The sequence below is a fragment of the Falco punctatus genome (genome assembly GCF_963210335.1).
Source record: "Falco punctatus genome assembly, chromosome: 12".
Lineage (NCBI taxonomy): Eukaryota > Metazoa > Chordata > Aves > Falconiformes > Falconidae > Falco > Falco punctatus.
This window is the reverse complement of record NC_137592.1, coordinates 28,711,256-28,735,309: the sequence shown is the minus strand read 5'-3', so window position 1 is coordinate 28,735,309 and position 24,054 is coordinate 28,711,256. Positions and strand designations below refer to the sequence as shown.

The following is a 24,054-nucleotide window of genomic DNA, read 5'->3' as shown; positions in this document are numbered from 1 at the left end:
CAATGTTGTGAGAAGCTGTTTTGCCAGTGCAAGGGTTTTTGGGGGTTAAGCGGATGGGGAAGAAGCTCGGTACGAAAGAAGTGGCTGTTTGAGGGCATTCACTGGGGGTGGGCTGGATGCACTCAGCTCTGCAGCCCAGCGGGCAAGGGCTGCTCTGCCCTTCCCTCCTCCTCTTCCTCACATCCCACCACTGCTAGTCCTTTTCGCTCATCTCTTGTCAACCTGCACTGGAGCACACAGGCCCTTTGTTGCCCTGCTTTCATGGTTCCTTGCGCTGCCTGTTTGGCATGCCTTGGCCACCCCCAGCGGTATGGGTGGTGGTGAGGGAAACACGCTTGTCTGCATCGCCACGCTTGGGGTGTCCGTGCCTGCGGGACAGCCCATTGGAAAACACCCTGATATTGCCACTTGCTGTGAAAGACGTGTGTGTTTTCCCTGCCCACCGCTCCGCTCCAGTGGTGGCAGAGCCCACGGACCTTTGCCCCCTCAATGGATGCATGACTGTCCCACAAGGATGGAGAAGCAGATGCCCCACGTCATCAGGGAGATCCAGGGTTGACAAATACTGAGTGCAGTCATCTTTTCAGAGGTAATAGGAAAGCAAAGGGATCAATGCTTGCCACATTTCCTAGGAAAACAGGAGCGACCTGGTGGGATGGGTGGCTTGTCTCCCAGCTGCCATAGCCTATGAAATGGAGGGGGTCTTTTTGGAGATGCAGCGCTGTGTCCTTTTGCACAAGGGGCCTCAGCTTTAATGAGCATGTCTGGGGAGAAATGGTTCAGAAAGGACAAACAAAGTTACAAATGAAAAGTTCGCAGCTTGGACGTGCAAGTCTGAGTGCGTGGGGTGTGAAATACAGGATTTACTGGTGGCGGAGAGTGGAGAGCAGAAGGCAGATGCCCTGCCTGTTGATCCAGGCACAGGTGCTGTGGTATGTAAAGTACCTCTGGATGCTCATGGAGCAGAGGAGGAAGGAGTTTGGCAGCATACCATGGAAATTACTGCCTCTCTTTGAAAAGGATTGATTAATGAGATCAGGTAGGGACAAGGCTTGCCAGGTTATAATGACTTTACAACACCTTTCCAGTTTCTTTTGGGGCACCACCCAGAAAGACAGATCGAAAATCCGCCTGGGGGTTGCATTGGATGTGTGTCCTTGTTGCACATCTCCACCCCTTAGGTCCAGGGTCTCTGTGCCGGCTGTCACAGCTGTCTCAACCATGAGGGATTCCTACACATGGGCTGCTCTGCCAGAGCAAAATGGGGGCAGAGGGAGGAGGCAGGGCTCAGCAGCCGCCTTGCAGATCAGGATTGCCTCCTTCCATGTGGGCTGCAGCACTCATGTCTGGCTCACAGTCATACCCATGTGCCCTCCCCTACAACCAGGGGTTGGGATGGAGGTTGGGGTTCCTGTAGGCACCCGCTTGTTTGTGTCCTACAGACCAGAGAAGATCAGCAGAAACCTGATGGCCAAACATAGCAGTGTCAAGGCACTGCGTAGGTTTATAAACTTCTGAAACTACTACTAGTGTGTAATAAACTGTGGAAAGAAACACTTGTGTGCCTCTGAAAAACCTGGTACAAAGGCTTTAATGCTTATGTAGTTACTCTTCTCTCGAACGACAATTCCTCAGCATGTAAACCCCCAGTATCTTATAAAAAAATCTAAGATGAACCTCAAGGAAGCTGTGCAATAGGGGAAACTCACCATGTGGGAATGGCATTCACGAGCTTCTTCTCTGGGAAGCTGTAACATTCTTTTCTGTGCGTTTATCTGCTGATAGCTCAGCTGTCAAATGAACTGCTTTCCTTGAAAACATCCTTTGTTGCCAGACCCCAGGTGCTGCAAGCCTGCATTTGTAACTGGCTGGGGGACACTGAGGCACTGGGAATGGGGAGACGAGGGCTTTCCAAGCAAGCCAGTGACTTCCTTCTTGCTCATGACTGGTTTGAGGGTGGATGGCTTTGCTTTGCTTTTTTTAAAGTAATGGTAGAGTTGAATCAATCTAGGGGCTTGGCTTTTGGCCTACTGCATATTTTTTGAAAAAAATATCGCTTGTGTGAAATCCTAATTTCAAACTAGAGCTCTTGAGGTATTGGGGCCTCTGCCTTTCGTGCTCTTCTGCGTGTGTGTGTTGAAAGGAGCTTGATTTAATATGGTTGCCCTGTAGTTTAGAAATGTGTTTGCGCTAAATGACTGTGTGCTAGATTGCTCTTGCAAAGTTTCCTCTGGATCCCATAGAAATAGCAGATGTTAATGCTCAACAGTGAAAAGAAAAGCTTAAAGTTCAAAGGAAGCTTTGCATCACACTGGAAGGGTGAAGCCAGATCTTGACATTTCCTTGTCAGAGCTTTGCGTTTGGTAGTAAATCTGGATAATGCATGTGGCGTGGATACGCAGATCATGATGCAGCTGTAGCCAAAAATGCACATTCTCTTGTCTTCCCATTTACCATCTATAGCCAGAGCAAGTGTGTCCCCAGAAAAGAAAACAAACTTACTTTTGATTCAGGCTCAGGCACTTCAAGTATGTGCTTTAGGTGGTGGCAGTCCTGGGATGTGAAAGATGTGGGCTCACTTTCTTCTGCTGCAGCATATTAGTTCCTAGGAAGCAATTCTGTAAATGAATTGGGGCTGTTGACCTCATTTTCAGTAAATTGCAAGGGGAGGTACTTGCTGATTTTTCTGCAAAGACGTCTGATTAAGCTGCAGAGTAAACAATAGCCACAAATATTTCAGAAGGACCTTTCCCTTGGGGTTTGTTCCCACTGAGTCAGTCCCTGTGACATCAACAAACAGTGCCACTTCAGCAGCTGCAGGAGTCAAGAGGCCCGAGCGGAAACAGCCACACGTTGGGCTGATTCCTCCTTTCCCTTCAGCTGGGTTATCACCGTGGCTTTCGGTTTCCAGCCTGCTGCGGTACCAGTGTGAGTACACATCGCAGCCTGGCCTTGAATTCAGAAAGTGGTGATGGACCGTGGTTGCCCAACCCAGTCCTGCATCAAGGAACTCTTCGTGGACACGTCCTGTGAAAGTTTTTGCTCTACATAATCCTCTTCAAGACGAGCACTGGGGTAAGCGGTGTGCTCCAGTGAGGCTGCCTGCCCACAGCGAGCTTATGCTCAAGTCAGCGCCTTGTGCTGTTGTCAGGGCGCCAGTGTCGGGGCAGCAGGGCTCCTGCCCTCCCCCTGCCTCTCCAGCTCACTTCTGCAATTGAGTTTTTGCTCAGCAGGGAGATCCTCCCCAGCGCTGAGAGCATGCATCTGCTGCGGGCTCTTTGTGCAAGGATTCATTCATGGGTTTGAGGGGGGGGGGTTTGGGTGGCCTGGCTGCCTGAGAACTGCTGCGCCTGCTGCTTAATGGTTATTGAATGTGGGCACTGGTATTAGAAACCAGGACTGCGGTATGCGCGGCCCGTGCAGGGCTGGGACGGTGCCTGGTGTATATCAGGAGCACGTAGGCATTTGGCTGTTGGCTGGGGCTGGGATGCCCCTGCTTTTGGAAAGCTCTGTGCCAGCTTCCAGTCCTGGAAAGCTCCTCTCTTCCATGGGAAGAGGGACGATTCCCCTTTGCGTGGTATGAGTACTCCACTGGTCTGGCAGGTCTTCAGCCTGGGACCTCCGTGTCTCTGGGGATGAGCTGGGAGTGCTTGGCATGAAGGAGCAGTTTGATAGCCCTTGAGCTATGCTGACTTGTCTTCCCTGGTCACGCAGAGCAAGGGCTGACCTAACTGAGATAGCCGCTGTGTTCACCACTGCCAAAATCGCCCAATGGGATCAGAACAAACAGTTTGCCAGCCAGATCTGGGGGAACTACCTGGTGTGAAGATCCTGCCCATCCGCTGGGAACGGGCTGCACGCCGGGAGCACAGCACAACTGGAAGCTGTCATCCCAGCCACACAGCCCTGACAGCTGCTTTCCGTAGGGAGCAAGCTGTCAAGTGGGAACGCCGGAGCTGGCTGTCGCTGGCTCCCACCAGGCAGCCGCAGCATGTTGCAACACGTTAAGGGCCTCTAGAGCAGAGGATCCAGCTGAGCCAACAGCCCCCGGATCCACAGGAAATGGGATTATTAACGGTTTTCCAGCCAAACGCCTCCATGTCTACACTGTTACCGGGAATAAGATAGGGGCAGAACTTTTTGCACGTACATGGGCAGCCCCAGTATAGGGGCTGGAAGTGTCCCATTGCTTAGCGAGAAGATCACAAGGTGATGGGTCCTGTCTGCTCTCAGCGGTCCACGGTGGAGGCACCTTTGCAGCTGACAGCAGGAGCTCTGGTTTAAGAGAAGCAGAGCCACCGCAGATCTGCTCACCTGGACAGTTTATGTCGCATTTTCCCCACACGTAGATTCAAGGTTATTGGGACAATGTGCTCTGTCGGAAAACATCCAGAAAAGCTCACCAAAGAGGGAGGAGAGGGAAGAGAAGGAGCACAAGTGGGGATGCAGTAATAATGGCATCAATGAAAATTATTTTTCAGCAAGCAAAATGCAGGCTCAGGACAGTGCCAGTCCTGCAGACTGCTGAGTCAGCGTCTTGTGCTGTTGTCTTTTTGCCCTTGAACCTCCTACCCTGCCTTCCTCCCTGGAAAGGGGAAAGGGCACAGTCTGCATTTGCTAACTTCTTCAAGTGCTTCGGGTGGATTCCAAGTGTTTCAGAGCTTGCAAAGCTCTGTGCAGGGTGAAGAAGCCCAGGGGAAGCACAATAGCTGCAGGAGCAGCATGGCACGGGTTCAGGGGCAGCAGCTTTCTGACTGGTTGGTGCTGGGCTCAGAATTGCCTCTAAACATCGCTGGAAAATACTTTGGTCTAATAACACCTTTCCCCCAGCTCCCCGTTTTCCCTAAGCTCACATTCTTTTTCTGTGGCCTTTTGGCTGACTGCCGAATGGATTTATTGCTCTAATAGCAGAAAATGACCATCAGCAAATCCCTGTGGTCTCGCTGCCTCTAAGGCAAACGGCTTGTTGTTTCTCCATCTTCCAGAGCACAGATATCTCGTGTGGTGATTGTGTAGCCTCTGTCCTCAGGCTGGCTGTGGGGGCCAGGCTCCTCCAGTGGCAGAGTTCCTGTACCTGCGTTCCAGTGTCCTGCTGAGGGTGACTTCCACGGCAGCAGTTCAGGGAGAGGCATTTGGGGGCTGCGGGAAGTGGAGGGGAAGAGCCAGGGTAGGCAGCTGGCTCCGATGGTCGTTGTCCCTGATACGTGACATGTACTGGGGAATCCACTTCAGCCAGGGGTCAGATTTGGCCTTCATGTGGAAGGATGGGATGTTTCTGGTGCACTTCCATGCACTGGTGGAAGTGCGTTTCCAGGGCAGAACTTTTTCCTGTATCAAGTTTCCTACACCCAATGGCTCCAACAGCTCGAGCCGTTTTGGGTATACATGCTGGATGCAGCTGTGCTCATGTGACTTCCTCAGCTAAACTTTGTTACAGGGGAAAAAGCAAAGTCTTTGTTTACCCGTCTCAATGGAAAAGTTTAGTTCTGGCCTGTCCTGCCAAGGAAGGAGTGTGCCAAAGTGATAGTACAGCAAATTCTGGCGGACCGGGGACGGAGCTGGCTGCCGGGCATGCTGTAGGCATCACGCCCCAGCTATGCAGGGCAGCCCTGGGGCACAGGGCTCTGGATTGCAGTGTCTGGCTCTTTCTTGGCACTCTCCTTTGTGAGAGATGGCCACAGCGAGGTGCTGAGTGAGTCCTGGTGTCCAGCAGAAAATGAGGACGGGGGGAAGCAAGCACTTTGTATGCAGGATAGGAGTGGGTCCAGGAGGGAAATATCTTTGGCCACGTATGCACAGAGCATGTAGCACAGTGCATGGTGCACCCCTGCTTGGGTTTGAAATGCCATTTTAATTTGAGTAATCACAGTTTGGGGATCAACTCAGTGTGTGCAGCTGAGAAAGTGTGCAGCAAATGCATGCAGCAGCTGTTGTCCGCAGCCACGCAAAGGGCAAAGCTCAAACCCAGAGCTTTAGGACATACTTCCAGTTCAGGCTTTTTATTCCATTTGGTTTTGTCCTCCTTCCCCTTATTCAGGTGTTAATGGCTCCTGAGCATGGGATGCTCGGCTTGCATGGGATGCTCAGCTGTCAGGGCTGAAAGGCACAAGTTGCCTCTGTGTCTTTCATTTACATGGGTTGAAACTATTACAAAGTTAAATTGCAGCTGGGCAATGCACCTCAGTGCAGGCATGTTATGTAGCTCCAGAAAGTGGTTCAAACAGGGCTCTGCAAAGGTGAACTCATCCAGGGGTGACTTCACCCTGTGCTTTCAAAGCGTGAGCTGCTCTCCTGTGCCCAGCTGCAGCAGCATGGTTCCCCCAGACAGCAGCCTTCCCCTCATGGCCCAAGCGCAGCACGGGAGCAGCAAAGGGCCCTCTGTGACCTGAATGGGATCTCTGAGAGAGAGAGAGGTGGGTTGTGGGGTTGGGTTTTTGTCCCATATTTTCCAATGGGACCAGGAGACTCAACAAGACCTGGGACTGACTCACTAAATCCAGCTCTCGAGACCTTCCCTCATCATAGGTAACTTTTTATATTGTCCTCTTCTCAGTCTAAGGAAGTGATGGTGCTGTGGAGCGAAGGAGCGTGCCCTGCGTGTGCGTTAGCTGTCCCCCTGCATCTAAAGCTTTCTGCTTGCAGCCAAGAGCTCATGCGGTGAGCTCTGCTGCCAGTCCCAAACCGCAGAACTGACTGCTGTGCAGCTGAAACACGGCTGCAGCTTCCCTCCTGATTTTGTCCAGATCCTTGGTTCTGCGAGTACTTCTGCTTCTTTCCTTTGAAGCTGCTTGAACTCAAATTAACAACCCTTTAATGGGACTGCATCTTTCTAGTGAGACTTAGCTCTTTGCTGTAGCTATTGTTTTCTCATTTTCCAGATGCTTTCAATGCCTTTTTTTTTTTTTTTAACTACATCTCTCTACAGAAAATCAAAATCTCCCCTTCCCACCCTCCCCTAATCTGGCCACTGCCCAGGATGTGCCAGTCACTGACTTGTGAGTTCTTTGTTGTCTGGCATGTTGGCGGGTGTCACAAATAATCACCTCATCAACATGTTTTTATTAGTACCTCTAACACCCTGACTATTAAAAACACCTTAGTTCATTAGCGAGACACTGTTTCCAGCATATAAACTTTTCCATTCCAGGGTAAGTGACTGTAACACCCTAAAAAGCTTACAGTTTTTTATAAGCTAAATGAAACAAGACACCTTCCATCTGCTTGTGCCATGTCCCCCCCTCCCCCCGTGACTACGTGAGGGACAGACCTGTGCTGCTGTTTCCATAGGCCTGTGTTGGCCAAGAAAAAACTTTTATTTATGGATTTGGGGTTCTTACGCTGCATCCGTAGTACCACTGCCTGTGCAACCCCTCGCAGATTAAGGTCTTGTGAGGTTTTTATATCTGCCCTAGTGAGCTGGAGCTTCAGCTGATGCTTGTGGTGCTGCTGGGTGCTGAGGTTCCCTGCCTTCCCATTGCCCAGGGGTGAGCGGGCTGCGGCACGGGGCCAGGTGCTCGCTAGCTGGGTGCCCCATCTTTGCATAGACAATTACATTTGCGATTATTTAGCCGTGATATTTGCATAGCTCCTGTGCAGAGCTCTGCAAGTGCTGGTGTACAGTTGATAGCTAACCCCGGGGTGGCAGCTGCGCTCCCGGCGCAGGGCCCATGCACAGGAAGAGTGCTGGTCGCAGTTTTGCTTGGCCAGCTTGGAGATGCCAGCTCAGGAGAAATGAATCCTCCTCCCTGGTGGACACGTCCCTAGTCATCTGTGCATCCTAGCAGTGTAGTGCCAGCATAGCACTGGCAAGGAGGTGTGAGCCTCCTCCACTGATGGTGCTGTCGCTGGGACTCTGTCTTGTGGTGGCCAAGAGCTGAAGAGCTTTGCCTGCTGTAAGAGGGAGCACGTGAAGCCTTTTCAGTAATACCCGTAGCTGTAGCATTGGGAATGCCACTTTCTCACCTGGAGCTTTCTGACTTGTTTGTCATGCAGAGAGCCTTGGTGTTTGTGCAGGTGAAGGAACAGTGAATCCAAAGTGATCTTAAGCAAAAAATGCAAATACTGCTTTTAATAGCAGCTTGCCATGGACAGGGAGAGTACATTTGCAAAGCAGTACAGCTTACTTTCTGCAAATCTCTCCTCCTCATTCCTTGTAAGGCCAGGGAGCCTCTAACGTTACATCCCTGAGAGGCCCTGGCAGCCATATGCTATTGCATAGTTGTCACTTGGCAGTGAAAAATTAGGTCTTACCCTTCACAGGTCAAATAGTAGCTCCAAACTGTGCTAACCAGTCAGTGGATGAGCCTGGCAAAGTCACCAAAAAACCAACTAGCTCCCAGCTGAAGTACTGAAAGGTAACTTGTGATTTCTAGTTGATCGTGGTACGGCTCAGAGACTGTGGAGGTCTCGGCACTTTTCTGCGGAGAGCTGGACTGACTTGTTTTTTAGACAGGAAACCTCCAAGGGAGATACGGGGAGCTTCTAGAGATCATCCTGTAGGTGTAACTGCCTTGTGGGAGCTTCCGTCCATTCCTAACCAACAGCAGGAGCAGCTCGAGAGCTCGGAAATGCCTGGTTTGTTGTTTTCTTGGGGTTTTTTTGTTTGTTTTTTTGTTTGTTTGTTTGTTTTCCTTCAGGAAGGGAAGGTTTTATAAGCCATGATTTGGTACCACTGAACTAATACTTTAGTTCTACGCCTGTCTGCCAGTCCCTGACTGAGGACAGGATTGCCGTGCTGCAAGGCAGCGTGCTGTTAAGTGGGGCAGCTTTGCAATAGCAGCTGCAGCCTCTCGGTACTTGCACGGTACCATGAAATAGTAGCAGGATTAACCCTGCAGGGCAGGAGATGCCTGCATGGGAACAAGATGCTGAGATTTCTACTTCTGCCCACAGCAGGGAGGCACAAATACAGTTGCGGACACAGTGCAATAACTGAACCAAAGAGGAAACGTTAACCCTATAAATGTTAATCCTGAATTGTGACGATGAAATTACACCATAAGGAGATGTGTAAAGCAGTCTTAACAGTTAGCTGGACTTCTAGGGAGCATCCTCTATCCTCCAAAACGTTCAAGTTGTACTTGGAATGCATATGCCCAAAAACTGTCTTGATGATCCCCAGTTGCCCATCTCTGAGGCTCTGGAGACGTTAAAAACTGCATAAATTGCTGTGTCTGGTGGCTTTTAATAGCTCACAAGTCTGGCCTGCAGCTTTGAGCTGCCATGGGGGAGACAGGCTGTGATCAGAGGTGTCACATAGTGCTGGCTTTCTGCAGAAGCTGGGCAGGCTGCTGTCCTGAGCTGCTGCTTGAGGGACCATCCCCATGGCTGCCAGCACCTAGCAGCGGGAGAGGAGCCTCGTTGCTGGGGGTGGATTAAAATCAGTCCATAAACCAAGATGAACATCTGGAGAGACCTGATACTTAGAGCCACCAAAGTGCAGGGCTGGGAGAAGACCTTATGGCAAATGGCTGCTCTTGGGATGGGGGGTCATACTTCTGCTCAGGCTGGGGCTGGATAGGCGCTGCTTGCTGCTCTCCATCCACGCTGCGAGCACAGGTCTGCCCTGAACGTGCGCAGGGCTGGCTAAGCCCCCTTAAACTGCACTGGAAGCCATGGCACAGCAGTGGGGGGGATGGGCATCCCTGCGGGTGGGACCCCAGTAAAGGAACTGGCAGTGCCGGTGCAGTCACATTGCCCTGCTCCCAGCATGTCCGGGTACAGCATGTAACGCTGGAGGGAGGACTGTGCCAGCGCATCCTCCCCCGGGAGTCACTGCTATGCTCCCCTGGGAAAGACACCAGGAATTTTTGGTTTTCCACCCACACCTTGCTCTGCTTGGGACCTCGGCTTTTCTATACTCACGCTCTGAGAAGTGTAGGTGTGCCCTTTTTTTCAAGCCAGGTCTGAAAACATGCACATGTTTACGCTGAACAAGGCAGATTCCTGGCTCTGTCGTACACTCCTTTATTTAAACGTCGCCTAAGTAGCACACAGCATGCCCTGCAGGATCCTGCCGTCTCTCGCAGATCTCTCAATAGCTTGCTCAAGAAAGCTACCTCCTGCTCTGCAAGCTTCAACACCGTGTAATGGAAAAATAGAGAAGTGGGGCCCGGCTGTGCGTCAGCGGGTGTCCTGGCAACCTCCGCCTGCGCTCAGCTCGGTGATAGGCGTGCGGGACTGTCCATCTGCATGGGGTTGAAATGTAGCATAAGCATCTTCCCCTCCCTTATGAGGGAGAAGAGGGAAATACCAGGGTTTGCTGGTGTCACTGGAGCTTGCGGGTGCTAACAAAGCAGTAATTTATGAGTGTTGCAAAGAATTTCATCGGTCTTCAAAGCGGGACAGAGGCATTTGGCACTAGGCCACTATGTTTGTATCAGTACAGGAAAAACACTGAATTTCTTCAAAGCTGCCACAGCATTTCCTATTTTTAGGTTAACAATGCATGTTTTGCTGTGCGGCACCAAAAGCCAACAAAGAATGAAGACCTATTTATGTTGCTTTGTCGTAAAGCTGAAGTAACAGGAAGCCGTGAGCCATCTGGGTGCCTTCTGAGCCCTCCAAAAACCCCATCCCGAGTCAATTGTAAAAATGCACTGGGTTACTGCCACACCGGCCGGGTTGCTCTCTGCTGGGGGAAGAAGATGGGTCTGGGGGATTGACACCTTGTCCTCCGACCCTTTGAGATGCTGTGTGGAGGAGAGAAACCAAATGCCTGGCTCTCGTTTGCACTTGCATTCAGAGGCTCTTTGTTTCTTGCTGTCGTTCGTACTCTCCTTTTTGAGGAAGCATGTTGGCAGCAGCATGCATCTTGGTCCAGGTACATGTGCTGGTGCCTGCATTTCACAGGCAAAGGGGCAGGCACTCCCTGTAGGAAGGGATGATACCAAGGGCCGTGTGCTCTCCTGAGGGTGACAGGAGTCTGGAAGGGCACCAGCTGTCCTGAGTTTTCCTATGGCACTGTTGGAGCAAGCCAGTTTCAGCAAAAGTTTCTAACCTTGAGGACTCTAATGTGAGAGTGATGGTTGCTGGCTTACTAGAATCAGCCCCGAAGGAATTGCTGCCCTGACGTTGGTATTTCTGGGTTGGAGGATGGAGGACATCCAAGCTGAACATGTGGTTTAGATGGTAAGGTTCCCCTTGCCTTGCTGCAAGGAAACGCTTGGAGTGTGAGCGGTGTGTTATAACACTGCAAATGATGTTACTGCGAGGGCAGGTAACAACTGCCTGTAGGGGAGCATGAAGCAGATCTCTGCTCCGGAGGCAGCAGGGGATGCTTTGCACCTTGCCTTGCTGAAGCAGCTCGTCGAGCTGTCACTGAGCGAGAGGAAGTGGCAGTGCCTGCCCTCTCTCCTCCTGTGCTCTGCAAACGCTCTCCTGGGTGTCTGCAGCAGCCGGCTGAGCTGTGGGGTGAGGTCCTGGCCGGTCACTGCTCACTCCCTGAGCCTCCTCCGCTAGGTGCTTATTTGGGAAGGAACCTCCTTTTTCTCTTTTTATTTTGATTTGGAAAAACAAAATTAGAAAAAGCCTGTCGGAGACCAAGTGACTAAGCGCTTCATGTGCTGCTGAAGTAAATGAACAGCAAAATGTCTGAGGGAAGAAGATGACTAAGTTTTCCTACCTCCTCTTCTGCTTCCCTCACCCTCTAAGAGGAGCTAAACATAGTTGCCTGCAGCAGGAGGACTTCAGCAACCAGCTGCTGCCCACAGACACAGCCTCAGAGATCGTGGGCTCGTGCCTTGCTGAAAACCCCAGTCATTTGGAGAACCAGGCGTCTTCCCTACATTCATTTCTCTTCTCCCTTGCTCTTCCCCCAAGACAAAATATATTTAGAAACGCTGAGACACAATGAGCTAAACTCTGCCTTTGCTACACCCATGTTTATAGTGGGTTCATTGTATCCCTTCTGCCAGTGTCCTCGCGATTATATGGCTAGATATAACTACCCTTCATCTTCTTGTCCTTTTTTGGCTTGAGCATCCCCTTCAACCTTAACAGCGCAGTTCCAAGAAAGGCTATCTGGATTTTAATACAAAGCTCGTGATCTCTACTTCTTCAAAGGACATTGCAGCCTTTTGCAGCTCATCAGCGAGGAGCTCCTCCTGGCTAAATCAGTCCCTGGGGGCTGGCACTGAGGTTATGTCCATAAACATCGTGTCATGCTGCTCACCTTAAAAATAGCCTCTTTCAAGATAAATAGTTAGTTTAGAAACAATTTCACTTAAAAACCCCAACAACCAAAACCAAAACAGAAATAGAAGCAATCAGATCTCTCCTTATAAATGATGAACCTGAACTGCCTGGGTCACCCTTGTGTGTATGCAGCTGCGTGCGCCCAGCGTGTTACCAGCATTGCTGTGGTACTCGGACCCTCTGTTCCTGCCTTTAGGGAGGGGGATGCCAGCATTTGGGGAGGTTTCCTTAGGGTGCTCTATGACTGCCATTGCCCTGGCTGAGCAGATTCCCCCTCCCCCCAAGCCCGAGCATCCTCCCCTTCGTGCCTGTGCCAGCATCAGCCCCCCCAGGGTTACCTAGGGTCCCAAGTGAGCCTACAGCAAGGCAAGGTGTTTCTCCCCAGGCATCCTCTCCCCCCGCTGCATGCCCAGGGGTTCAAAACAGCCATTACAGAGGCGATTTTCCATTATTACTGCTCAAAAGAAAGTTCCATTTTCCTGTTTAAGACGAGCATTTCCCTTTGGGGTTAGAGAAACCTCTTCCTCCCCAGCACCCTGTGGAAGGCTGTAAACATGTGCCGAAGCAGCAGATTGCTTTGCTGGCCTCTACATTCCTTTTTCCACCGAAAACCCATCAGCCCCCCAGCTGGCACCTGTGCAGCATTGCATGCACCAGCTCCTGGGAGATAGGGGCTGTTTATAGAGAAGCAGAGCATGCTTTTTCCTCAATTTCTTAGGAGTTAACAGCTGAAATCCTCTTTTTCTTCTGCTGCCCCACCCCTGCATGTCAGCGCATGGTTGGGTTGGAAAATCCAACCCCGCGTGCCGCACCAGGATATAGGGTTGGGTAATTCTCGCCGAGGATGCCGTCCCTTTCCCTAAGGGCTCAGGGGCGTGCCGGGGTGCAGCGGGGCTCTCAGGCTCTGCGCACAAGCTTCAAAGGCAGCATAAAAGAAGCTGCATAGGAAACCCCCGTGGGTCACCGCTAGCAAGAAACCTCCTTGCCTGATGCTGTGACGGCTTCTTCCCCCACTGCCCCGCTGGCCTCGCCCCAGTGCAGGGCTGCCCAGCCGGCACCAGCACACTCGTCGGATGCTCTCGAACCAGGCAGGCGTGGCAGGACGTTTGCTTTGGCGGCAGAGGTATGTACCCTGCAGAAGTTGAGCATTGCTAAAGTTGGCATTTTTCGATGACTCATAACTAAAATGGCTAAGGGGCATGCGTAGGGCTTTAACTCTGCAAATGAAGCCGAGGATAAGATTACTGCTGGTGATGTGCTGAGGTCTGCTCGCTGTCAGACCTTACACTGCGGCGGGCTGGGGGGCAGCAGAAGTGTGCTGTTAACGTGAATTCCTCCTCCTGCCCTGTTCTCCAAGGTCACTCATACCTGCAAGGCACAGCAGCTGTGCACAGCCAGTGCTCTTGCTCTGCTGAGCTCGCGCCACCCCATGTCCTCGCCGGGCTGGGTGAGCCCGCTCCTGGGTGCGGCGGTGGCAGGCACCCTGCCTGAAGGAGCCTGGCCGCAGCAGGCTCTGGGTCTGCAGGGACAGGGAGTGGGATAATGTGGTTGGAGTCAATGGGCATACACTCTGTTCACAGCCTGATGCTGCTGTGCAGGGAATCAGGAGTGAGCAGCTGAGCATGAGATGCTCTGTGTTGGAAAGTGTTTGAAACCCTGTAGTTTGCTTGGCCTTGCTGTGATCCTGGGAGCCCCTGGCTTCAGCTCAGCCTCTAGTTGGTGTGTACAGCAAGGAAGGGAGTCTTTGCGAGCAGCTTCTCCTAAAGTGCAAGGTTTGTGCTTCCTATACCTGTTTGGGGCAGTGAAGTGGAAAGTTACTGAAGGAGAAAGTCTCTGGGGTGCCCGTGAGGTGGGCTCAGCAGCAGTCTGTGGCAAGTGAGCTTATGTCTGTCTCATTTGTGTGGAGAGAAGCACCGTATCTGCCCACAGGCCCTGGTGCCTGTAGTAACCAATGCTGAGAGCTGTAAAAGCTGACCTGCACTGCCCTTGCTGGTGCATCACCTTGCAGCACAAGGGGGGACTGGCCTGCAGGTGACCAGTGGCTGTAACAAGCCTCTCTCCGCATTCAGGTTGAGACTACTGGTTTTTTCAGTAGCACTTGGGGTCAGTGCTGTCTTAAGACCAGAGCCTGCGGGACACAGAGCCAGGCCTCCTGCTCAAGAGAAGCCCCTTGGCTGCTGTGTGAAGTCACCCTGGGCACTGCACGGTGCATATGCAGCAGGTCTGCAGCTGCGGCAAGGGAGGTGTGTGCTGCCCCGGCATGCACCTGCGGCATGCTGGCTGCTTGCAGTGCTGCTCTCTGGGCAAAGAGCTCCTGATGGCTGATTATATTTAGGAGCTGCCTAGGAAAAGGGGCCCATCCCATGTTGGGGGTGCCGGGAGCTGCGGCTGAGGCAGGCTGGTGCTCCCAGTGTCTGCTGTGCAAGCAGAAACTCCTCCAGCCACTTAGCAGAGGATCTGTGGTCCCAGCTCCGAAGCAGGAGAGACAATAAAACTCTAGTACTTTAAATCATCAAAGTGCTATCCAAACATGCGGGACTCAAAACACAAATGCAAGCGCTAAACTGATTTAAAGGGGAATTAAAAGGTCACGCCTGTTGAACATTCAGCTTTAGAGTTTAGTCATGTTTATGAAACTTATAACTGCTCTTCTAAATCAGCTTTTTTACACTTGATATACCCAGTAAATGTGGGTATGTTCAGGGCTTATGACTAATTTTAAAAATTTTCTATTTCTAAACAAATTACCACAACCATAGCCTGGCCTTTTTTTTCTTCCCTTCCATCTCTGCCTTCCCACTCCAGCCAAAGGCACTTAAAACACATCCGAACATTTCACTTGCTCATGGAAGAGATGCATTTCTCACTCACATATTCCACAAAGTGAAGTTCAGTTATGGTCAAATAGCAGAAGAGCGGTAAGCTAACTCCATGAGTGGGCAGAGCAGGGGAACAGCGATGGAAATGTTTTCTGTGTCCAAGACCAGCGTGAGCTGCTGGGGGTTTCAGCTACAGGAAAGCTCAAGTCTGAAAGCCAGACCTTCCTCATTCAGCTTTCTCCTGCAGATTGCTTCACATTGCATGACTTGGCGTTGCTTTTGCATAACCTTGCTATTGCATCGTCAGTGCCTTGTAGGCATTTTGTTCCGAGGGTGTTATATTTACAGCATCCGTATCGATGGCCTCTGTGCTAATGCCAGAGAAAACACTTCAGATGGCTACAACAGCACTGGAAGTCAGTGGCTGCGCTGTCTGGCCCATGTCCACCCTGCCTGGTAATAAGTCAGGCTGAACAGATGAGTGATGTAGCATCACACCTTAGCATGTGCCCGCCGTGAGCCTCAAGGGGGGAGGAAATCTGCCTGCATCCCCCCCTTCTTTGGGGGCTGGAGCTCAGGGCATTTCAGCTCACGTCATGGCCCATGTTGGAGAGCAGACTAGTGCAGTCCCAAGATTTCTGGGTTGCCTCCTGAAGCAGAGAGAAAGAAATCAGACTCAAAACCCCAAGTACTAGAAGCTGCTTTGTTTCACTCATTGACATTACTTCTGCGTTTGGTGTCTGTGACCCAAAATGCCTCGAAGCGGACTGTAAACGTAGTGTCCTGGTTTAAATCCCTAAAAATTTGCCTTCCAATTGTAGAAGAGGGTGTGCAGCAGCCTGGGTCCTGTGAGCACCTCTATCTACCAGTCTAAATAAGCCACACTGGAAATAACTGGGACTTCACTATCTCCTGCTGGTCTGAGCACCTGTGTTGCTTCCCACCATGCCCTGTGGCAGGGACCCCGCTTCCCAAAGGACCCAGGGGTGCAGAACATCCCTCAGGAGGACCTGGCAAAGCCTACAGCTCCCGTCTCACCTTCCCGGCATGTAAGAGCACGGCTCTTGTGTGAAGGTTGTGTCTTGCAGGAAGGCTGCGCCCTACCAAGCCGCTGCCCAGCGGGGTGCTCTGTCGGGGGTCTTGGCACCTCTGCCCTATCCTAAACTGCATCTCTGGCATTCAGGCTGCTGAGCTGGGCTTCAAATCAAGTGACCAGAGACTGGTGCAGTTGTTTGGTGTCAAGAAGGGCACATCTTCTGGTTTCAGAGGGCACGTAGGAGCTAGCAGCAGTTTGGCATTTGCAGGAGCAGCGTTGGGAAGGCTGGAGGGGGTCCTTCCTCAACAGCAGCACAAGAAGGAGAAGCGCTAGAGCCAGCACAGGCTCGGGAGCCCACATCCCCAACTTGTGCTGGAGGAGCCAAGGAGCAGAAATGACGTGCTGGACCAGAAAGACGGTGGTGAATACTCTGGAACTGGGAAAGGGATCAAACGCAAGTCTCCAGATGGAAATGGAGCAGTTTCCATCAAAGCTGATGACAAGTTCCCTGATATGGGGTCAGATCCTTGGACAGCACATAGCGTTTCTCAGCTGGATGCCTGATCTGGCTGCCTACAGCCCTGTGCCCCAGTGTGTTGCACAGATGGGCTGCAGCGCTCCGGCACTCTCCTCACAAATCAGTTCACCGAGGCCCGCTTTTGGCTACCAGCAAGTGTTTTTATAACCTGCTGGCTTTTAAAAGCCGGTTGTTGAGGAAGAAGCACTGTATGGCTTAAGTAGCAGTCCACCAAAAGCGATTAGCTGTTTCTGAATTACTCACTTTACCTTCTCCAAGCTGAAAATTGCTTAACAAACCTTATTTGTATGTACTTAATGAATAACAAATGCAATTCCAGAGATCTGGATCAGTTCCCGCGCAGGAAAGTACGCTGAACATGTCTAGTGCTGGCAGTTAGTAATTCAACCAGCTTTACGGGAAAGTCGGTTGTGGCTGATCTGCATTAGGAGGTTTTCAGCTTTACTGCAGTAAAGGCTCTGCCTCAGGAAGAAGAAATGCCTCATGGAGGCAACCACAGCTTTGAGGCTCGGTTACTCTGAGCTCCAGCGCAGGCATTGCCTTTGTGCTCACTTGGGCTTTTTCAGCGCCTTTCCTTCTTTGCCAGGTTGGACCGGGAGGTGTAATGCTGCCTCTCCCCTCCGCAGCGATTAACCCTAAGTGTGGCTCTGACGTGGATCCCACGCCGCTGCTGCGCTCTGCTTGTGCTTTGGGGGCGAGGACATTGCCAATGTCCTTCTCCGCGCTGGGTGACTTCTGTGCAGCTGGCTCCCACAGCCACTCCGTTTCCTTTCATTGTGAGAGGGGAGGTCAAGCCGCAGGACTGCCGCTCGCTCATCTGCCTTCACCACTTCCAGTTCTCCTCGCCTCCATCGCAAGCAGGAAGAAGGAGCCTGCAACAAGCTCCTGTTTTTTTTTCCAATACACTGGAATATTTTTTCGATGATCCCAGCAGATGTTCCTGGCTTTCAGGCGTTTTTACCGAGGCCTCTCTATCGCACATGCTGATCTCTTGCAGACGGCAGAGAAGGCAGTAGCTTTATCTCTGTGACCCTCTACCCCACATCTTTGGTATTGGCGGAGCTGCTCCCTGGTCCCACTGGAGAAAAGGGCATTCCCCACAGCACCAGAGGGGAGTGGCTTCTCTCCTGCAAGAGGCAAAATCCTTGCTGGCTAAAATGAGGCTGTTCTGAAAAACAAAGCATCTGAATTAAAAGAAATAATGCACATATTAGTGTATTTTTTTTTTCTGTCTGTCTAAATGAGATGGAGACCTTGGAAAATGGCAGAAGCTTCTACACCCCAGCCATCAAAATGATTTATCTAATGGGCCTTGGGGGTGTGGGCTAGAATTGCTAGGCACTCAGAAGCGCCTTTCAGTCATCAGGCTGTATTTCCTTACATTAACTTGAGTAAAGTCAGCTGTTCGGCCTCACTTTATCTTTTCTCAACAACAGCCACGGGAGCCTGAGTGGCATTGCTGCTACCAGGTTTTGGGGAGCTGCTGAAATTTTTCTTAAATGCCTTGTGTGACCAAACCAAGTAATGCCCTCTGATCCAAAGCCTTCCTATCACAAGCTGCTCCTCTGGCCAAAACAAGGCTATTTAGCCGTTGTGCAGTACAGAAGCAAATGTGTCGGCAAGGGGACTTTGCATAGGAGGAAGATGATGTAAAATATGGCCTGTCACTAGCTGCCAGCATTAGGGTCAGTGGTCACAGCCTGGTGCACACTGAGGCAGTCACTGAGCTCTTTTTATTGCCGCCTGGATGGAGGCAGAGGTTCAAGGGGCTGAGAGATGGCGAAGCTGAGCAGAGCATAACCCCAGCTCTGCAGCATGTTAGTGATTGCGCTCCAGAGCATGTCATGGGGGATTTTTCTGCCGGGATCCAGCATTTTGGTTGCCCACATGCCAGGATGCGGCGGGAGGAGGCATTCTGTGGTACCAGCCAGCTCTGCCGCGCTGCCCTCGGCGCCCAGCACAATGAACAAAGCTGGCCTCCTCGTCGCGGCTGGAGTGACAAGGTTTTTCCCAGTCAAGGGAAACAATCATCACTAGGGAAACCTTAACTACTTTTTAAAGACCAAAAGAAAACACATTCATTCTTTTAAACATGGAAAACTAAATGGCCTCTTTTTCCTTGGCTGCGTGTGCAAGGCTGCGGAGCAGGCTGACATGGAGTGAACTCTGTGGGCCAACGCTCCCCCCGCTTATTTAGTTATTAAAGGAGAGAGCTCTCCGGCGCAACGTCTGCCCTGCTCAGCTGCTCGCCACATTGTTTTTTAAACAGCAAGGCTGTGGACATGAGGAGTGACTCCGCGACCCTCCTACTTGTGAGCAAAAATTCCCGGAGCCCTTCTGAGCTGCGCCAAAAGCCCCTTCCCGCGGGGCCCTGGCAGCACGGCCGCACTTCTCCTTTTGGAAGAGCTGGAAGTGAAAGCACAGAGCGGAGCAGCCCGCTGCACCTCCCACCCACACTAGCCCCATGGGAGGGGGTCTGGGGAGTCACCCTGGCACCCGAGGAGCGAGCGAGGGTGCTGGGCGCGGGGCAATGCTGGCGCGGTGCTGGTCCTGAGCCGCTGCGCTTGGCGAGGGGTGGGCAGCCAGGGATGTGCCGGTGGGGCTGCCTGGGCAGCCGGGTGTTTCAGTTCTGCAAGGAGCGCCCAGGGTGGTTAGATGTCGGCGTGCTACAGGAGCGGGGCTTTCTCCGAAGTGAAGGGAAAGCCAGGGTGGCACTTACACAAACCCCTTGGCTGCAGCCACCCTACTGCAGTCAGGAAGCGGGTGGACGTCGGTGACACCTCACAGTTTTCCTCCATCTCTTCTGATCTTAGGCTATTTCGGGATCTTCCTGGGAGAAAGGGGCTCAAGTTCTTTTCAGAACCGGGAAAATTGTTACTTTAATGTTGCTCCCACTCTTTCCCATCCCCTGCCCCAACTGTGTAATCTTGCCTCTAACAGTGCGCGCTCTAGTTAATAAAAAGCACTGAAATACAGGTCCAGCTCCCACTATTTCCAGGAATTTTTGGTCCCATAAAACCATAGGAAACCATAATTTCAGCAAATTAAATCAGTTACTGCATATCTCTCTGGCTGAATGCATGGAAAGGGAAGAGCACCCCACTGGCTCCCTGCACGGGGAGTAACACCGGTCACATTCCACCAGCGTCCATGCTGGGAAAGGGAGGCAGCAGCCAGTCCCAGAAAGGCACATCTCCAAGCAGACATTAAAGGAATGCCATGTGCTGTAGGGAAAGTGTACAGCGAGCGCTCATCAGTCACTTTTTGTTTAATCTAATTAAACACAATATATCCTCTGACCTTCTGGGTTGGCACCAAGTTCTCCTATGTTGTTCTTTCCATATGAAGCTCTATTGACAGATGGGGAAACCCTGGAGTTTGCTTTAAGCTTCAGATAAGTTAAGTTAAACATGCAACAGATAAAATTGTTTTCCCAGCACTCCTCTCCCACTAACCAGTTGTGGGTGGTCGCTGGGAGGGCTTAACTCCTCTGGCCCATATCCCACTCCTGGCTGGGGGCACCACGCTCCGTGGTGAGCAAAAGCAGTAAGAGGGCAGAGGCAGAAGCAGAGTGCTGCAGAAATCCTTGAAAGTTCATTTTTAGAGCTGGTTCTGACAGTTGCTCAGCTTCATTTCCAAGTGACCCACAATTAGAGAAAACAGTGCTGCTCCTCACTAAATATATTTTCAGAGTTGCTAAATATTTTGCTACCTAACAGCTAATCAGTTGGCATTTGCTGATGCTGAAACAGGTTTTAAATCAAAAGTGTTGAGTTGCATCAGGCACCTCATGTGTATTCCCTGCTTATTCAGGCTACGTGCTGTTGCTGTGCGTGCAAGGGCACAATGGGTCAGCACAGCTTCGTGAGTTTTCTGGGGGGGAAAGCAACCACAGAGCTGGGTTTTGGCGGAGAGCAGGGTGCCAGGGTGCCACAAGCAGGCACTGGCTTTGATCATGCAAAAAAGTTGAAAGCGTGCTCAGCTTTCATCGTGACAATCTGCGTGCTCACTTCCTTGCAGGCAAATGAGAAGAGCACGTATCTGCCCTTCACCAGCATCACTTGGTAACGCCACCTGAAAAGCTATTTTTTCCAGTATGGTGAAAAATCCTTTAGTCTGAGGCTGGGGAGCAGTTGCAGGTAACTCTTCCATGTGCTTTACAGCCGTGCCTGCGCTCCTGGACTAAATAACTTCTTAAAATACAAAGCCAAAGTTTCAGAGGAGCCTGGAGGCAATGCCCTTACGGTTCCTGACAGGCTGGGTTAAAGATTTCTTTCCTGTAAATAGCTGTAATACTCCCTTTGATATTCCTAGTGCCGGGCAGGGCGGGAGGCAGCAGCCAGCCAAGTGCAGAGGGGCTATTCCCTGCGCGTGGCCGGGGAGTCAGACTGGAGTGGTGTCAGCCTCGTGGCTCTGATTTTCCGTGGCCAGCTGCAGAAGCCCGACACAGGGGTTGGCACAACTGGGATGCCAAGCCGTCAGCTTTGAAATGTCTGAATGCATGCTGGTGTTTGAATAAATGCAGCTCTCTTGCTGGAAGCTCTCAGCCATCCCCAGTGGCTGTGAAGGACCCTACCGATGGGTCACAGCCACGTAACATCTCTCTTGAAGCTGTAGGGAAAAGTACAAAGGATGACCTTTTGGAGCAATTCCTTTCCTGGGGAGAATTTTATCTTCAGGCAGCGGGGGTGGCAGGATCGCTGGGGGCATCGACCAGTGTTGCTCCTCCGTGCTCCAGCCTCCGTCTCTCCTCTGCAGCAGGTTGGCAGCCCCAGAGAGCCGGCAGGTGAAGTCTTGCAGCTCCTGGTTTACTAGGGGAGCTGCCCCTTGCAAAACTCACCGCCTTTTGAGCACTCCCACAACAGAGCAACAGGGTACTTTGTATAGATAGGTACACCACCCAAAAAGTTGGTTCCAGCAGGCTGCTCTGCAAAATGAGCTGGGCAGTAACACCCGATGGGCTGAGGGCATGGGAGAGCTTCCTTTTGATGCAGCAAACTTTTCCTCCTAACGATGGGAGGGGATCAGGCATAAAACAAAAACCCAACAACTCCTGAAGGAACTGCAGATGGGATGCTCTCTCCTCTCTCCTGCAAGTGCCCCCATGAAGCTGGTGGGGAAGGGGCTGCATGAAACAGAATTGCTGGTGATCCCTGTGGTGGCAGCGACTTGCCTTGCTATTTCCAGTACGTTGGGGGTGACTGGAGATGGATGAAGCCGCCTAAAACCTCTCCATTAAACAAGTCCTTAAAACACGTCCTTAAAATGTGGGTTGGCAATGCCTGGCCAAAGGTGTGCCTGAACCCAGGTGGTGCCTGGATGAAAGAGTTTCCCTAAAGGGATGGGGACGTGCTGCCTGTTCCTCCTGCAGGTGTGCTCAGTGACCAGCTTTCTGCCTTGTGCAGCTCAGCAGAAGGCTTGCTGTGGTGTTTCGTGTCTCTGGAGGACTTGGGGCCGTTACCCTGCGCTGGGGGCAGTGCCAGAGCAGGGGGAAGCCGGGGTGGCTTGCCCTGCTTTGGGGGCCGCTTGCCTTCATTCTGCCTGTGCTTTGAAGTACCTCAAGGTTTTAGCCATAAAGCTCTAACCACCGAAAAACAAAATCTTGGCTTGGGAAGGCGCGTTGCCTTGGCGTGTTTACTGGGACTGAGTGACTTATGATGCTGTGCCGTAAGTGGGGGGAGGACTTCTACTTGCTTTAGAGGACGTGGGTCACACTCATCTGGAGTCCAAACTCCCTCGGAGACTTTTTCTTCCCCCCTTTTTTCATGACATCAGCCAGGACTTGGATGTTACTATTTTAAAAATAAAAGGAGGGGACACCCACCCACTCCCTTCCCTCCTGCTCTCTGCCAAAAGGAGAACAAAGAACAGCTAAAGCACACAAGTTCTGGCACTCTGTTTGGAAATAAAAACATTCATCCTCATGTCAGGTAGGGAACTGCGCGACCCCCCTGCCAAAGCAAGCAAGCCGGGCGGCAGAGCAAACCCATGGCACAGAGGAGCCTGGGCGAAGGGGATGCCCGGTGTCACCCCGTGCTTGGGCAGCTGCTTGCCAAACTCCTGCGCCGCTGTACCAGTGCCAGGGCACGCCAGGACACTGCCGGCCATGGGCAGTCATCCAGGGAAGGGCCACCCTGCTGCTCTTCGGGACGAGAGGTGGGGAAGGACCTTTCTCCTTCCCCTTCCCACCCACGGTGGGCAACACGTGGGCAGCCCCTGCATCTCCATGCGATGTGTCCCCGCTCCCCAGCGAGGCTGGTGTGTGGCACAGGGGTAACTCGATGTAATTTCCGTGCTTTAGACACTAACATCTTTGTCTGGCTTCTTCCTTGCCATTTAAACATGTCAGCAGTTCCCAGCACGGATTCCTGTGCCGTGAGTTCACCCCCGACAAGCATCCAAACTGCAAGTCGGGGCCGCTGGCTCTTCCCCGCCTGTCTGCAAAGCATTACTGAAACAGGGGCCGGTTCTCCAAGCACGAGGAAGAGATTACTTGGGCTTTCTGGAAGGCTCCCTCCTGTGCCTTTAGAACGGAGCAAATGAGGATAATTTATCTGTGGGCCTGCAGCTGAACCCAGTAGCTCGGAGCAGCCAGGACTACACTGTCTGTTTGTCCCAGCTCCTGCAAGAAGGCATTTTTCCATTGTCGCTGTTGTATATTGTTTGCCTGATTTGTTTGCACCGTTGCCTTCTGGGGCTGAGATAAGAGGTTGTCCTCTGCCTTTTACTAGCGGCATGTTCCCCCAGAACAATCTAGGGAAAAACTCTCTCAGGAAAGAGCCTTCGAACAAGGCTTTCATATGTCTGATGCAGCCCTCATTACAGTCGTGTAAATAGTTTTGCGCAATCTGTCTGGTCAGAAACACAACATGTCAGAAGGGAATTGTTCTCTGAAATGTAGTTACGGATGGGCCAAAGCAGGCGGATCAGCCGCACGTGGGTTGCCAGCTTAATGGACAAAGCAGCTACCCTTCAATGGGAACAAAAGCCAGGCGGCGAGCCAATGTGCGCTTTGCGAGCCTCTCTTGTTCCCCGTGGGAGCTGGAGTTGAGTTTTGTGGCCAGGTAGAAATCCTGGGCTCCCGGCCCCGCTCCATCTGCTGTGGTGCAGTGCAGTACCCAGGGATGGGTTAATGTTCCTGCTGCTTCTGCAGAGGGATGCAGGGAGCAGAGCAAGGCGATGCGGATGGCTGGGCTCTCTGCAGCAGAAGGAACCAACTGGAACAACACTGTGAGGCCATCCACTTTAGGGAAGTTGCTTGTGATTTTTGAATGTAGAGTTGAGGTCCAGCGGCTCCAGCTTGGCACAGGGCAATGGGAAAGGAGCAGATTCTCTGTTCGCTTCCATCCTCTGCTGGCTCCGGTGCCTCGTCCCTTGTCCAAAACAGCTGTGTGCTGCCTGAAGTGGCTTTATGGACAGTAACAGCTTAAAACACTGCATTCACCTTCATGATTTTTTTTTTCCCT

At 51.8% G+C, this 24,054-nt stretch overlaps 1 protein-coding gene and 1 long non-coding RNA gene across 2 annotated transcripts in view; both read left to right on the top strand.

Annotated features, from left to right (window-relative positions):
- LOC308071984 overlaps positions 1-24,046 on the top strand; it is a 50,895-nt gene extending 26,849 nt beyond the window's left edge. The window contains exon 3 of the long non-coding RNA XR_013931454.1: positions 17,175-24,046. This is a non-coding gene — a long non-coding RNA (uncharacterized lncRNA). The remainder of the gene's footprint in view (positions 1-17,174) is intronic.
- The window catches only part of ITPKB (inositol-trisphosphate 3-kinase B), a 72,854-nt gene that overhangs the window by 32,536 nt on the left and 16,264 nt on the right, over positions 1-24,054 (top strand). The window lies entirely within an intron of this gene.